Raw genomic sequence first — 16,864 nt, 5'->3', positions numbered from 1 at the left:
GTTACTTGCTACCTTGCTGTTTTTATATTTTCATATTACAAAAACCTATATCTATCATCCATATTGCACTTGTATCACCATCTCTTTGCCTAACCAGTGCACCTACACAATTTACCATTGTATTGGGTGTGTTGGGGACACAAGAGACTCTTTGTTATTTGGTTGCAGGGTTGTTTGAGAGAGAGCATCTTCATCCTACGCCTCCCACAGATTGATAAACCTTAGGTCAGCCACTTGAGGGAAATTTGCTATTGTCCTGCAAAACTCTGCGCTTGGAGGCCCAACATGAGCCTACAAGAAGAAGGTTGCATAGTAGACATCAAGCTCTTTTCTGGCGTCGTTGACGGGGAGGTGAGTGCTTGAAGGTATATCTTTAGATCTTGCAATTGAATCATTTAGTTTCTTGTTTTATCACTAGTTTAGTCTATAAAAGAAAACTGCAAAAAAATGGAACTGAGGTTGCCTCATATATATATATGCTTCATCTTTCTAATGTCTTTCATGAAAATTATGAAAAGGAAAATTGTGACAAAGTGTTAGAAGAAGAAGTAAATAAAATGTTTGGCATAAAACTTTGAATGATGAGCATGATTGCAATGTTATTAGTATGAATTCTTTGAATATCCATGATGCTAATGATATGCAAAGTCACAATCTTGGGGATGTTGTGTTTTATGAAGATGATATTTTTAGTCCCCCAAGTTTTGATGAGAATATTTATTATGATGAAAGCATGCCTCCTATTTATGATCATTATATTGATGAAAGTGGGTTTGGAAGAGTGTCAACTCTAGGTAGTATTGATCCCACTATTTTGGAGGGTGTTGAATCTTTTCACAATATTGATAAAAGTGGATTTGGAGAGGTCATGAATTTATTTACACTACCAAAAAAAGACACATCCGTGACATTTCAGGCCGAACGAAATTTTTTTCTATCATACTTATGACACTTCTATGATGATAATTGTGACAAAAACCCAGTATCATCATAGATGTGGTGGGATCCTACTTTTATGACAAAAAATCATGACAGAAAATGGGCTTTTCATCCTGGGCGGGCCGGAGACGCAGCTACATGACATTCTTTGGGACGTCCATGAGGGAAAAAATCGAGGAGTTCCCGGTTACGATGGGTGGTCGGGGGCCAAGCGATGCACGTTTCTCTCGTACCGTACGCGTGTGGGTGCGAGGCGTTGGGCTCTAACTGAATCCGAGCGAGGCGTTGCCTAACTGAACCCAAGCGATTGCACTGCAGGCTACGCGTTACTAAACCCGAGCGATCGAGCGATTCCTTCGCTACTGCTGCTAACTGAAGCCGATCGATGCTGCATCTGGATGAACAGTAAGCGTTGCTTGGGGGGGTGGATGAACAGTGAGCATTGCATCTAGGGGTTTGGATGAATAGTGAACATTGCTGGGGGGTTTGGATGAACAGTTCCCGGTGGGGGTGGATGAACAGGACCCCGTGGTTGCCTCTGGATGAATAGGACCCCGATCGATCGAGCCAGTTGGGGCTGGATGAACAGGACCCCGTGGAGGGCTGGATGAACAGGACGACCCCGTGGAGGGCTGGTTGAACAGTAGCCGGTGGAGGGTTGGATAAACAGTAGCCCGTGGAGGGCTGGATGAACAGTAGCCCCGTGGAGAGGGCTGGTTGATCAGTAGGCCGGTGGAGTAGCGTGCGGTGGAGGCTGGATGAACAGTCGCAGGTGGAGGCTGGAGGAGGTCGACGGTGGATGAACAGTAGCCCGTGGAGGCTGGAGTAGGTCGATGGTGGAGATGAATAGTATCCCGTGGAGTCCCATTTTGCAGTACGCAACACCCCTCCCGATGAACAGGACCCCCGTTTCGACCGTATCGCTCCAATACAAGTCTGTTTCCTCCGTTTTGTGGTACGCCACACCCCTCCCGATCAACAGCACCCCGTTTCGACCGTAGGAGGTCCAACACAAGTCCGTTTCCTCCGTTTTGCGGTACGCCAGACCCCTTCCGATGAATAAGATCCCGTTTCGAACGTGGCCGATCGAACACAAGGCCGTTTCCTCCGTTCTGCGGTACGACAGGCCTCGTTTCCATCGGTTGTTCCATCCAAGCTGGTTGGCTCCCACGCGTTCCTTTGCCTCCCGATGAACACAATGGATTTCGTTGCCTCTCCATGAACACGACGACGACGTTGTTTCTCCGTTCCGACCCAGCTATGTACATGAGCCTTGGTCGTACGTATGCGCGAGTAGGCGTTCGAGACCACGCCCGTATGTACGTACGTGGCCGTTTTTCTTTCTTAAATACTGGCCGTTGTACATACGTGTACATGCTACATGTGCGCCTCTACTATGACACGTGCGCGCCTCTACATCGACCAGTATGTACGTACACGTTCGCGACCAGAATAACAACGCTACGTACGCTTCGACCAGGTGGGTTCTGATAACCCACAAGTGTAGGGGATCACAATATCTTTCGAGGGTGAAGTACAACCAAAATTTATTGATTCGACACGAGGGGAGCCAAAGAATATTCTTAAGTATTAGCAGTTGAGTTGTCAATTCAACCACACCTGGATAACTTAGTATCTGCAACAAGGTATTTAGTAGTAAAGTAGTATGATAATAATGGTAACAATAGCAAAAGTAAAGATAAATGTTTTTGGGGTTTTGTAGCAGTTGTAACAGTAGCAACGGAAAAGTAAATAAGCGGAGAACAATATATGAAAAGCTCGTAGGCAACGGATCAGTGCTGGATAATTATGCCGGATGCAATTCCTCATGTAATAGCTATAACATAGGGTAACACAGAACTAGCTCCAGTTCATCTATGTAATGTAGGCATGTATTCCGTAAATAGTCATACGTGCTTATGGAAAAGAACTTGCATGACATCTTTTGTCCTACTCTCCCGTGGCAGCGGGGTCCTAGAGGAAACTAAGGGATATTAAGGCCTCCTTTTAATAAAGAACCGGACCAAAGCATTAACACATAGTGAATACATGAACTCCTCAAACTACGGTCATCACCGAGAAGTATCCCGATTATTGTCACTTCAGGGTTGTCGGATCATAACACATAATAGGTGAATATAGACTTGCAAGATAGGATCAAGAACACACATATATTGATGAAAACATAATAGGTTCAGATCTGAAATCATGGCACTCGGGCCCTAGTGACAAGCATTAAGCATAGCAAAGTCATAGCAACATCAATCTCAGAACATAGTGGATACTAGGGATCAAACCGTAACAGAACTAACTTGATTACATGGTAAATCTCATCCAACCCATCACAGTCCTGCAAGCCTACGATGGAATTACTCACGCACGGCGGTGAGCATCATGAAATTGGTGATGGAGGATGGTTGATGATGACGACGGCGACGAATCCCCCTCTCTGGAGCCCCGAACAGACTCCAGATCAGCCCTCCCGAGAGAGATTAGGGCTTGGCGGCGGCTTCGTGTCGTAAAACGCGATGAAGCTTTCTCTCTGATTTTTTTCTCCGCCAGACGGAATATATGGAGTTGAAGTTGAGGTCGGTGGAGGTCCAGGGGCCCCACGAGATAGGGGGGCGCACCCTACGAGGGGGGGCACGCCCCCCTTTCTCGTGGACAGGCCCTAGGCCCCCTGGTGTATTTCTTTCACCCAGAAATTCTTATTAATTCCACAATGTGCCTCCATGGATTTTCAGGACATTCCGAGAACTTTTCTTTTCTACACATAAAACAACATCATGGTAGTTCTGCTGAAAACAACGTCAGTCCGGGTTAGTTTCATTCAAATCATGCAAGTTAGAGTCCAAAACAAGGGCAAAAGTGTTTGGAGAAGTAGATACGTTGGGGACGTATCACGTCCCGACTGTTAGGCACTTCCTTGCGTGTGAAGATGTAGCTGGTGGGTCCCAGCAGTCAGGGGGTCAAATCGTTTTTTTTGCCCGGACGCACTTCCTTGCGTGCGAAGATGTAGCTAGTGGGTCCCAGCAATCAGGGGGGGAACATTTTTTTCACGAAATATGGTGGCCCGTCCGGTGGGTCCCCGCCGTTAGGTGGAGGAATAATTATTTTGTGAGTAATAAGGAGGCACTTCCTTGGGGCCGCCGTGGACCCAGCTGTCAGCCTCTCCACGTACAGTACTCTTCCGATGGAAGTTGTTCCTTGACCACGTTGACCACGCCGCGCCGAGAGCACTAGGGCGGTGGACGACAGCGAGGCCTAGGAAGGGGACGACGCGGAGCTGGGGAAGATGTGGCAGTGGAAGCACACACGGAGAGGAGTACGAGGGTTCACTGGTTCGGCTGCGGTGTGAGGCTACCGTCGCAGCAGGGCCTGGCCAGCGGTGGGAATAGTAGGAGGTGGTGAGGCCTCCACGACAGCACAGCCGGCCACGGGAGGCAGGAGCATGCGGCACGACCGGCGTTGCTTTGGGCAGCTGTAGCACGAAGACCAGAGGTTGAAGGAGCACTACGGCCGTTGGATGGACATAGTACGGTCAATGGAGCTAGAATCATTTATATTGACTAAGTTGACAAAGCCCTCCGTCCCCGTCAACTTAGTAGGCCCACAAGTCAACCTCCAACCAAGGTGGGTCCCAGTTAGCAGGGGGAGTATTCATTTTTTTGTGTGTAATAAGGAGGCACTTCCGGTGGGTCCGAGCTGACAGCGGGGGGGAACTTTTTTTTTTGAAATGCAGCGGCCCTTCTGGTGGGTCCCAGCTATCAGGTGGATGAATCATTATTTTGTGCGTAATAAGGAGGCATTTCCTTGTGTGGACCCCTACTGTCATGCTCTTCCGATGTCTATTGTTTGTTGACCATGTTGACCTCACCGCACCGAGAGCACAAATGCAGTGGACGAGGGCGAGGCCCAAGAAGGGAACCATCCGGAGCCGGCGAAGCCACCGCAGCGGACGCCCATGTTGAGGGGAGTACGAGCGCTGACTTGTCGGCTTTGGGGTGAGGCTGACATCGCTGGAAAATAATAGGATGTGTGGGTGGTTCGAGGGATGGCTTGGCGGCAGCACAGCCAGCCACGGGAGGAGGGAGCAGGCAGTCCCGCCGGCGCTGGTTTGGGCGGCTGGAGCAAGAAGATCAGAGATTTAAGAAGCATGGCGGCCGTTGGATGGACATCCAATAGTCACTGTTGTGTGTTGACTAAGTTGACAAAGCCTTGCGTACGCGTCAAAAAAAAATTTAGGACGGCGTCATCGTCAACCTAGTAGGCCCAGAAGTTAGCCTCCAAATATGTGGAAAACAGCACACAGCCCATTAGCCATTATTTTCAATAATTTACAGCCCATTTTCTAATTCTTAAGGATATTTGAAGTCCATATTCTTTTTATTAGCATTACAGACCATATATTCTGGGCACTGCTAAAAATTCAACGAAATTTTGCATATTTCGATGGGGTCCGAACTCTTTTAATCACGAAATTTCGAGTCACGTTAAAAATAAGTTTCAAAAAATTATATCAAAATAAAATTCAGAAAAACAATTCTCCACAAACAAATTGAATGAAATTTAGAATCTTAACTAGCAAGATGCCCATTCGTTGCATGGAACATAAAGATGCATTTGTATGATTAGTTTATCTTGTGGGAGAAAAGACGATATTTAAATGTAATTGCCAGTTGGCTTTGGTTTTTATAAGAGTAGAGAGAAAAGGAATCCTGAAAAAAAGATATTTTAATGCAATTGTCGGTTGGCTTTGGTTTAAAATTTTACAGCCCATTTCTTACAACTTATAGCCCATTTTCTGGGGAAGCCCATTTCTTACTACTTACATCCCTCCTCGTCTTGAAAGATTTGCAGCCCAGCAGGGCTGAGAAAAGCAAGTAGGCCTCGGTTTTGGTATTCTCCAAGAAAAGAACTGGGTTAGCCATTTCCAGAAAGAAAAAGTATATCAACTGGGCTCGTCATGTGCTTAATAAAAGCGTAAGCGTGGGCTAGACGGGCCACATCCCCCGCACAACGCGCAGTTGAGCTCCGTCTCTAAAACTAAAAAACAATTGGGCGAGCTGTTGGGTCCCTAGTGTTATCCGCTCATTGTGTAATTTTCTCATTTATTGACTACATTGACAATAGCGTGGGACCTAGTTGTCAAACAATTAGGAGGAAGTATTTTTTTGGCTTGTAATAACGAGGCACCTGCTTGTGAAATGCAATGACCTTGGTGGGTCCCTACCATCAGCCTCTCCACGTACAGTCATCTCCTGCTTCCTCTTGGCTGTTGACCATGTTGACAACGCCAGACAGCGGCGGGCACAGCGAGCGAACCAAGGCGGAGAACGACGACGAGGCCTCGGACGGGAACAAACAGTAGGCGTGGAAGATGCGGTAGTGTAGTGGCAGGTGGAGGGGAGTACGAGGGCAACAATATGCAATTGAAGCATACAAATAGTACAAAAAGCCCAAGGATTAATTGTTCATCAAATTTTTAGACAAAACCCAGATTGAACATGGCAGTAACATCTAACCTAACCGGTCTGATCCATAAAATCAACATCCTGTGCAAAAAAAATATATTTCAGGATGACTACAACTTGTTGTAAATAGAAGTCGAGCATGTTTAGAAGCCCATTTGTCCACCTAAAACTTCTTTTTTTGCTGTTCAACATGTCCGTCCGTGAGAAATCTCTTGCGTTAAAAATTAAGCCTCGTGGATAATAGTAACCTCACATTCAACAGGAAGAATGTGACAAAGCTTCTGTTTGCCTGGTTGGATGCATATCCTTCCATCGTTATTGTCCTCGAATGAATGTCATGAGAATTGAGAAAATCCTGGTGCTTATTACGCCACCGATTGGTTATATATTTGGCTCCATGTGGTTCTGCCTAAGTAGACATGAAGATTGAAAACGGTTAAGGTCTGAAAAAAGAGTATGTTGAAAGAACCACAACCGAACAGTTAATTCTAGTACAATATATACGGGCTTTCAATGTGCATGAAATCATCACCTCTATATATAAATTCTCCAGAGATCGAAAGCATCGCAGCAAGCCAATAATTATGTTCAGATCAAAACTAAACATTCTGATATATATGATCTTGATAGAATCCAGCAGCATTGATAGGCTATCAATGGACGAACTCTTCATTGAGCATATAACATAATATTAGTACCCAAAGTGTACTCCAAGATGATATAAAACTTATGCGCACAAATGAAAAATGCAGCTTATGATTACAAATGTGTAGATGATAATATACGGTGCCTGAAAAAGTGTGGAGCCAAACACCAACTCCTTGTGATCATTAAACGGGTCACGAATTACACCCAAGGTCTCCAATTTGGGTGCAAAGATGACAGTTATTTGTGAAGGTCTATAACAATTATCAAGGACCAACCTTTGAAGTGAAGGGGCATCTTCGATGATGAGCTGTTGTCCGTCAAAACAAATTCCAATGCTTTTAAGGTGAGGCGACTTTATTTGGAGACAACTGATACGGATTTCTATTCCCAACACAATCATCAAGCGCTCCAGGGCAGGGCAACTGAAGTGGATGATGTTGTGCAGTGAGGCCGCCGACAGATAAACCACCACAAGCGAAAGTTTTTTTAGCAGTGGGAGTTGAAGCATTTGTACCAGATCGTCTGGTAGATGGCACCGGGTGAAGGTGGCGGTGTGGAGAGAGGAAGAAAAGCGCGAGATGGACAACAGTGGTGTGGGCACGAATTCTTGGTGTGTTTGTGGTATGAAACTTTTCTGGTAATGGTACAACTCAAACTGCTGGAGTTTTCCAAATTTAGGGGATGTCAGCCAAGTGTCCACCGTGCTGGGTATGGACAACAGGTAGCGTGTCGGGATGTAGAGGCATTGAACGGGGCTCTGCTAGTGAGAAGAGATGATGGCTCTGAGGAGATCAAATTCAGGAAGGACAGATATCTGACGACAGACGAGATTGAGGGGCGCGGTGCGCCATAGAGGGCGCCACCGAGTTGAGAGGACTTGTGTGCGGTAGAAATCCTTGGTGGCGAGAAGCGATATGATCTCCTCAAGGATGATGTCTGGGAGATCGCTGATGCGGTCCACCGGAGATTCTACCGGTTCCTCAGATCTGGGTGGGGGCAGGCGCTTCTCCCCGCGCTACCGGGTGTGGGATCTACAACCGGCGTCGCCGCTGGGGGAGCCTCATCTTCTTGGCGCTGGGGCCAGTCGACTCCACTTTCCTTGTGGGTGTTGCGCCGAGCTCACGGGTTTGAGCAGACTAGCCAGAGATGAGCCTAGTGGAAGTGCGAGTGGGGAAGAAGGAGGGCTGGGGATTTTTGTAGGAGTGGAAGAAGAGGAGCAGGCATTTTCTGTACGAGTGAGGAAGAAGGTGAGCGGGGGTTTTCTGGACGAGTGAGGAAGATTGGGGAGCGGGGGGAATTGGGGGAAGACAGAAGCAGGAGAGCGAGTTGTTCGTGTTTATAAGGCTCACTGCACTAACTACTCACTTTTTCCCAAGAACCGCTCTCTTCTTTTGCGTTGCAATTGATACTGACACATCTGCAGCAAACACATGAGGCAATAGAGATGACTCAACATGAGTCCATATTGTGCAGTTCCCCTGAAATCATCTTCATTGTCCTGAATCTGAAAAGATAGGAAAATAGTAGCGATACTTAAATGGTGTTGCAAAACAATAGTACATATCAATAGCTCGGCATGACAAAACACGATCATTTGGACAAAAAGGATACTGACCTGCCTGAGGAAGATTATATATAATTTCATAAGTCCTTGGTTGATTTCCACCTTCGGCTGCACTGCTTGTTTGCTCCTCCACACATGACAGGATCATTCCGCACTACATTCAGCAAGTCAACGTACGAATAAGATAATTTCATATTGTGGTGGTCATTGTACCTAGTTATGAATGTAGGAATACCTGGAGCACCATGAGGTTAGCTGACAGCAGGTAGATGCAGCCATATAAAGTTTGTGTGGTGCTACCAAAATTGAGGTTTGTATCCCTTCCCGTTATGAGAATTCTTCTTGAAGTTGGTAGAATGTGACGGCTTGTTCTTTGCATCAAACTTGCCTTTTCCCTGAGATTTGTTCTTGTTGTTTTGGGGCTGGTTGGGCTGGAAGTTCTTCTCGTGTACCATGTGGGCACTAGAAGCTCCCTCAGCCACCCGAGCACGTGAGTCTTTTGCACTCGCCTTCTCCTCAAAATCAAGAGTGCTAATGAGATCCAAAACAGAAAACTCATGTCTCTTGTTTTTCAGATTAGTAGCAAAATCCTTCCACGAAGGTGGAAGCTTGGCAATGATGGTCCCAGCAACGAATTTGTCCGGCAACACACACTTAAAGTACTCAAGTTCCTTAGAGAGTGACTATATCTCATGAGTCTACTGAACAGCAGAGCGCTCATCAGTCATCTTGTAGTCACAGAATTGCTCCATGATGTACAACTCGTTGCCAGCGCCCGAGGGCCCAAACGTGGCCTCGAGCGCAGCCCACATGTCTTTGCTGCTGTCAAACGACATATATGAATCCAAAATGGGATCGTCAAGAACACTCAGCAGGGCGGCTTTGAAGAGGGTATCCATGTTCTCAAAAGCTTCCTGCTATGTAGGATTAAGATCATCCTCAGGCTTACCCTTAGTGGCGTCATAGCAGTACATGATCTGAAACCAATATATTGCTCTTCTGTGCCACCTTTTATATTCCACCCCCTTAAAAGTAGGCGGCTTCAAAAGCGCAGCAAAACCACTCGAAGTAAATTGCATATAATCAGGTTTTTGGATTGGATTGTTGAATATATGAGCAATTTACTATGAGATTTAATCCGAATCAATAGTAAATAGATCATGACGACAATTGCAAACAACAAAGTAATGATGCGGACTAAACCAGGAGGACGGAATCAGATATTGAACAGCGGGAGCAGAACCACTGTGGTTGATGTTGTCACTCATGTCGTTGATGAAGAGGTTACCGAGGTCGGGGAAGAAGGTTGTTATTGAGGAAGTCATAGTTGGCAGCAGTCACATGAGTGTGCTCCCCAAAAACCTGATCGCCCCTCTCCCGTACAGGATCACGAAAGGCAGGGTTCGGAGGACATCTGTCCCTTCTCGCGGTGCGCGCTGGAAGGAGGGATGGAAAAGAATTGCATGGCGGCGCTAAGATCTGGAATGGTGCGAAACCATATGATACAGCGACGGCTAGGGTAGAGCATGTTAGGTCAGTCGTGCGAGTAAGACCAAGTATAATAGTAGGCCTTTGGCCCCCAAACCCCACGTCCAAGTCAATAATAGCCCCACCACGGTTTGTCTAAAAAATGGATTAATTAAGGCGTCCGTTAGTCCCTTTAGTATAAATACTATATCATTAATAATGGCCCCACCTTTTGTCTCACAAAGTATGTTGGGGCTCCTGCTACAACCGGCTACAAGTTTACAATCCGCTTCTCTTCTCTCTCCTCTTCTCTCTCCTTCAACTAAGCACAAATACTATATTTAAATCCTTATAGCCTGTTTATGTCATCTAATTGTAATACTTGCTCTAAAGTTACTCTCCACAGTGTAGTCTGAAATGTCGGGCGTGCAGCGGGCGATGCCCTCGGTCGGCGTGCCACTTCAACAACAGAAGCAGTGAGAGGTCGCGTCACCCTGACTTTCCATCAATGTGGAGCGGCGGGCTCAGCTGGCGTCGGGGGGTGAGGGGGGGGAGCGCACGGGGTAGGAGGGAGGGGTTTTTGTTTGGCCAAGAAGGTGAGAAGCCAACTTGGGATCGGTCCGGACGGGGAAATATCATTTGCTCACATACTCTACATACGACACTAGTCTATGTTACTACTCCCTCCTTTCCGATTTATAGAGATGTTTAGAGTAACACTGTAATTTGTTACAGTATAAGTTACTCCCCACTATGACCAGCCTTGGCCTCTCCCAGTGCTCCACCAATGTATAGCTGCTAAACCTCACGTAGGCATAAAATATGATGTGGCAAGTTAATTAAGAAGAGAGATACTAGTTTGGTGACCGCGGGAAGAAACGGTGGAAAGACAGTTTTGAGTCTATAGCTAATTAAATGAAGAAAGCTTAGCAACAATAAACTAAGCACCTATGCATTGAAGACTTGAGCTATTAAGCCATTTAATGCACTTAACACCTCATCTAAGCACATCTAAGCACTTAGCACTTAGCACCCCATTGACTGTGGACCTTGACGGTGTACGTCACGTTGTGTCTCATAATTTTCCTCGTCATCATCTGAGTCCTAGAAGATCTCACCCACATCATCATTAGGCATGCAGCCGCCTTGATAGACAACATGCGCAGAAGGAGTAGAGGCGACTGGGGACGCACCATGTTGTGGGCACTCCGTACGTGCTTGTGTGCGTGCAGCGTGCGTGTTTTTCCATCGGTGCTAGCTCTAAGGCCGAGGTTGCGGTCGTCTTCGTCTCCGACTAGTCGTTGAGCAACAACGGCAAAGAGGTGCCGCAAGAGATGCGTAGGCGCTGTTGTGTGCGAGCTTCGCCGTAGCACGACAAACCGGACGTCGCCACAGATGGCGCACGCCTCCATGCAGCCGAGTGTGTGCGCATGCATGTGTTATCACGTGCATTCTGCGGCCGAGTGTGTGTGCATGCACATGTTGTGTACTCCTACGTGTGTTGTGTGCTCCATATTGTGCGCGTATGTGCATCAGTTGGATCAGATGGAGTTAGTGCGTTGGCGTGTGTACATGCGTGCAGGGCCGGCCCTGGTTGTATGGCCCGAGGGGCGACGGCCCAGGGCCCAAGGCCCAAGGGGGGCCCATGATATAGTATACATATATAGTATAGCTCAGCAAAAAATAGGTAAGAAAAAATTTTATACTAGAAATGAAACGAATGTAGCGATTAGCGCGTCACGCGGCGTGAGTTACAACTGATGCGAGACATGACTGGCGGCTGCTCATTTCCCTTGTGAAACAAATCAATCGAAGATCTCAAACCTTTCGCTCATCTCCGTCCTCTCGTCTGTTCGTCTTCGACTCTTCGTCCTCTCGTTCGTCACCGTCGGCCTGCCTATTGCTCGGCGCCTTGGCCGCCACTGGTTGTTGCTGCTGCGCGCGCCGCACGGCAGTCCGCAGCCCGGCCATCCGGCAGCCGTCAAGGTGGCAGTACATTATACTACGTATGTGGGCTGTGAGCGCTGCGCACCAGATCACGTAATACTAACGTACAATTTCAATAGTTTATTTTGTTCTTTATTTAGTATGCACGCAAGCTATTCATCATGATTCATCCTTAAATTTCAGTGTACATGAAGTTTCAAAATGTAATGTGTAATTTTTCTAATTTAATCTTTCACAGTATGTATTCAACCATCCTATTTTTTTGTCAGTCTGTAAATGTCTAGGGTTCCAATCATCCTATGTATAAATTTCTGCATTGAGGAGGATATCTTGGACAATGTTGATCTTGATTGTGCCCTAATGACTTTGCATCAAGAAATGTCTAAAGAAACAATTTCTGATGCACTAAAGTATTATTGTTGTCAATGGAATCAGTCAAATTTGGTTCTTATTTTAGGTAATCATGTCATGTTAGTTTCATTTTGCTATATTTTTAGTATTTCTGCCGTAATATGGTATTGTCCAACAATTATTATAGTCAAATCTTAAACTAAAGTTGCGTGGTTAAAAGTTTACGAAAGTTTATGTATCACACACACGCATACATATATGTGGTCTTAGAATATAGGGGCCCATGTCATCGAGTTCGCCTAGGACCTCCCGAAACACAGGACCGGCTCTGCATGTGTGGTTGCATGCGTCCTGTACATGTGTGGCTTGTTACGTGGTTATCAATATAAACTATAAAACATCTTCAACTTAGCATCCTGATGTATCGTTTCCAGTGGTTAGCAAAGAGTTCATGTTTTTTTATTTGTTTATAGGTGGACAGGCGACAAAAAACAGGGGGAAATGCGCAAGGTTCCTTGCAGATGCTCCACCGCGAGGTTCCTTGCTCCTTCTCGGTCGTCGGGAATCTATGTTCTTCAACTCTTTTCTTTTACGAGAGCTTTGTTCATCCTTTTGCCAACACGCGAAACATCTAGCATCAAGGTGCACGTGTCATGCAAGAAAATGGTGATAATCATATAAGCAGTGTGTAAGTGAGTCGTGCACTTCGATGGCACCTACTACGCAATATTTTTTCTCCTCGATGGCACGTGAATAGTGCATGTACCCAACGACGGAGCACAGGATGGTAGCCATGACATGATCAGCCCTTTTTTGGAGAGAGTACGTACTAAATAACTTTGATGTGTCCCGTCAACTCGTAGAACGACGAGAAACTTGATTACGCCTTCTCCCTTGCCAACACGTGCGCGGTGGCTCGCAGCACGAGGAGAAAGTTTTGCTTCAAGCGGTGGACGTGCAGCAGTTCATTTGGTGTCAGATTGCCAAAAGTACTACTGTGGAACCATCGACTTTCGGAAGAGGTGAAGAGCCAAGTGCAAGGTCACCTACTAACCTTAGGATAGGCATAGTGGGAGTAACATAAGTAGGGGTACCTCTTTTTTTATTCTAGAAACAACCACAGGTGAATATCGAGGTGCTGGTTACATAGAACAAATTTCCTGCAGTTCGTGCTCATCCCTCCTCTATCTTTCTTCTCAGCCGGCCAGTAGACGCGCGGAGCCCATCGACTGTTTGCTCATATGCGGTCCCACATATCAGTGAAAATGCAAGAGGACCCACTGAACCTGCACATCTTTCACGTCGACATGCTGGTGATGAAAAACAAATCCAATAAAGATCTTCGGTGGCCGCTTTTGGAGTTACTCAAGAGTAGTAAGATTCTATTCACAGTTTAACCCAAGATCCACATTGCGTGGCTTCAACTACCACTCTATTTTCTTGCATGACATGACCTGGATGCTGGATTGTCCCACGTGTCGGCAAAAGGAGGAAGAACTCGACCAATTCTAGTTGTGGTTGGCGCCCACCGTGAGGCCTGCGCACGATGGTGTTGAGTTCTTGGAGGGATCTTTTCTAGGGTTCGAAAAGTATGCAATTTTACGGTTCAAACCGGCGTGGAAAATTCACATCAGGCATAAATTCATCAGTCAAGATTAACGAAGGATTCTGCAGCGGGGATGTGAGATTAAGACTGTTTTTGGGTTGGGCGGTCTGTGCGCCGCCGATGCAAGGTGATCTGTCAAAACAGACAAAAAAGTTTTTACTGTCTGATCCGCCTCGCTATCTGATCCGCAGAGTTCCGCAAGTCGTAGCTACTGGATCACAAGCTCAAGTCCCGAAGCAGTTTTTCTCTGCTAGCCCACGGGAGTACAAGGGAACCAGATCCTCTACCGTGCCCGAAGGCACGTCAGAGGTGCCGTGTCTTCTTGCTTTCCAGCAAAACAGGCGCACTGGGCCTGTAGCCTACGAGCAGAACGGCCCAACTAATGGCCTGCTATTTTGATTATTTTTTCTGTTTATTTCCAGCAGCTTGACAACGTTTGTCTAAAAAACAGCTTGAGAACGGGAGCATCACACTGTAGTTGAATAGCAATTATTCCGAAACAATCAAACGACCACTATTAATCATTCGTCGTATAAGGAATGTTTTTTGCGAGATTTTATTAATTTATTCATCAACTATAAAGGTAGTACAAAGAAAACAAGAAGTAGAAAATACATCCAAATCCGTAGAGACCTAGCAATGACTACAAAACTAGAGGACACAAACCCTAAGAAAACTCAAAAATCTTGAAAAACGGAGCCCTCCCGCTGGCAAGGATCGGGATAGACCGGCGGCGGCGGCGGGAGGCACGAGAAACCCCAATGTTGAATAGTCGCTCACATTTCACATACACGGGCATACACTCACCCTATGAACCCATGCATGCACACCCTACCCGTATAAGCACCTCCAAGAGACTAAGCTGCATGGCATCTTGAGATGTACGAAGTCACCACAGATATAGCATGTCGATTTAATTTATCAACTTTTTCAATAGATCTGATCTTTCCGGACAAAAATAGGTTGAAAGTTTTCCGCAGAAAAAATCTTGCTTTGCTATCCAATGAACGTGTGATCCTCCCGTTCTCAAGCTGTTTTTTCTTTTTTGAGCCAAACGTTGTCAAGCTGCTGAAAATAAACAGAAAAGACAATCAAAATAGTAAGGCCCATTAGTTGGGCCATTCTGCCCAGTGCGCCTGTTTTGCTGGAAAGCAAGAAGGCACGGCACCTCTGACGTGCCTTCGGGCACGGTAGAGGATCTGGTTCCGAGTACAAGACAAATCAAGTTGTAAAAAGTGGGGCTTGAGGGAACACCAACGTTAAAAGAAAGGAGGAGATCAAAACTACTAGTATTGTTATGAGTATCAAGTATGGACCAATTACAAGTGAAAAAGATGATAATTCGCTGACAAAACTATTACTTCCAAAGACTGCCGTGTTAAGTCGCTATCATCGCAGAGTTTCAGCGGTGTTCTCTTCTGCTAGGTTCCATTGAGCCGCCGTATATGCTTCGTCAAAGCTGCCGATGTGGGCCTGTTTTCACCAAATCAATGGTTCCCGTTCCCCTTCACTAACCTGCATCAACTGTCGTCGTTAACCCGTGTCACCGGCCCCAACTCGCCTTTGCCGCACCCTCCTTTGCCGCATCGGTCTTTGAGCCGCCACATGAGCTGGCCACGACCCGGAGGAGGATCGGGCCGCAAGGACTCTGACGCCGATGCGATCTTTGTTTTTGTTGCAGCTGTGGTTGCGCCCCTGAGCCAGTGGCTCGCCTTCTCCGTGGACCCGCCCGGTTCACCCGTGCTATTAACCCGCTGGGGCGCGCTGGCTGCTGAACTCCAACACTGGCTTGCCGGCAGCCCCCAGCTCGTCTCTGCCGTCCTGCTGCTGCCATGAACCGCTGTGGCTGACACTACCACTGCTACTGGGTCGCACCTCACTGGTGTTGCCGCTGCGGCCGTCGCGAGTTGCCGCTTCAAGCCATTCATGCCAGGCCTCAACTCGCCGCCGCCATAGCCGAGCCGGCGGTGCTGCTCTCCACCGCGTCGGCCCGTACTCCACGATTGTGCTGCTACGTCGAGACGCCCAAGCTGTTGCTCGCCTGCACGTCTCACCATTACTGCTCCTTCTTCGAGCGCCTCGCACCTGGTTCCGCCCTGCCCGGCCGTTGACTCCTCCAGTATCGCCGAGCCTCTCCGGCCACAGATGCGCCGAGCGGCCGCCTTGGCTACGAGCAGCCGTCTCCGCCGAAAAGCCTCTGTGTCACATAATGCACGGAAAAAGACTGATACAGCACAGGCCCCGCTGGTTTCATGGCTGTGAGGCAAGATAAAGAAAATCTAGTGCTACTTGCGCTAAGCCCACAATGGCACGAGAATCGAGAAAGGAGGAATCTAGTATCGCATGCGAAATTGCTTCAGACACGACACTTGATGCACGACCGGCAAACGACACCTGCTCCCCAACAGCGCTAGCATCAGCTAAGGAAAAAACAATTGCTTCCTGCTTTCACAGGCAGCTGCCAAGTAAGATCGTGCAAGAGTCGACCACAAATGGAACCTCCATAAATATGTCGTCTGTATAGCAGCGCCGTATTGCATGGGAAGCTAGCAAGTTGGCCTAGTTCAATGGGTGTGATTTGACTGTCCGATGGTGCTCTGCTTCATAAAAAATAGAGCTACACTACATGTAATGCACCGCAAGGAGTATTACTATGTGGTCCGGTTTTTCTAAAAAAAACTGGAGTAGTACGTACAGTGCAACCGAACTTTTTTGTCTATGTTATTGCAAAAATCTTCCGTGAACTACAACAGTATGCCGTCATCCTCGGGTCAATTACCCGTCGCCGTCTCAAACGCGCTGCCGCTGCAGATTCCGAGCCGCCGCCATAGTGATGCCCCTGTTTTGCCGCCGTGTTGAGCCGCCCGG

Source organism: Triticum aestivum, chromosome 1B, assembly GCF_018294505.1.
Source record: "Triticum aestivum cultivar Chinese Spring chromosome 1B, IWGSC CS RefSeq v2.1, whole genome shotgun sequence".
In the NCBI taxonomy this organism is placed as follows: Eukaryota; Viridiplantae; Streptophyta; class Magnoliopsida; order Poales; family Poaceae; genus Triticum; species Triticum aestivum.
Note: the sequence above shows the minus strand (reverse complement) of the source record.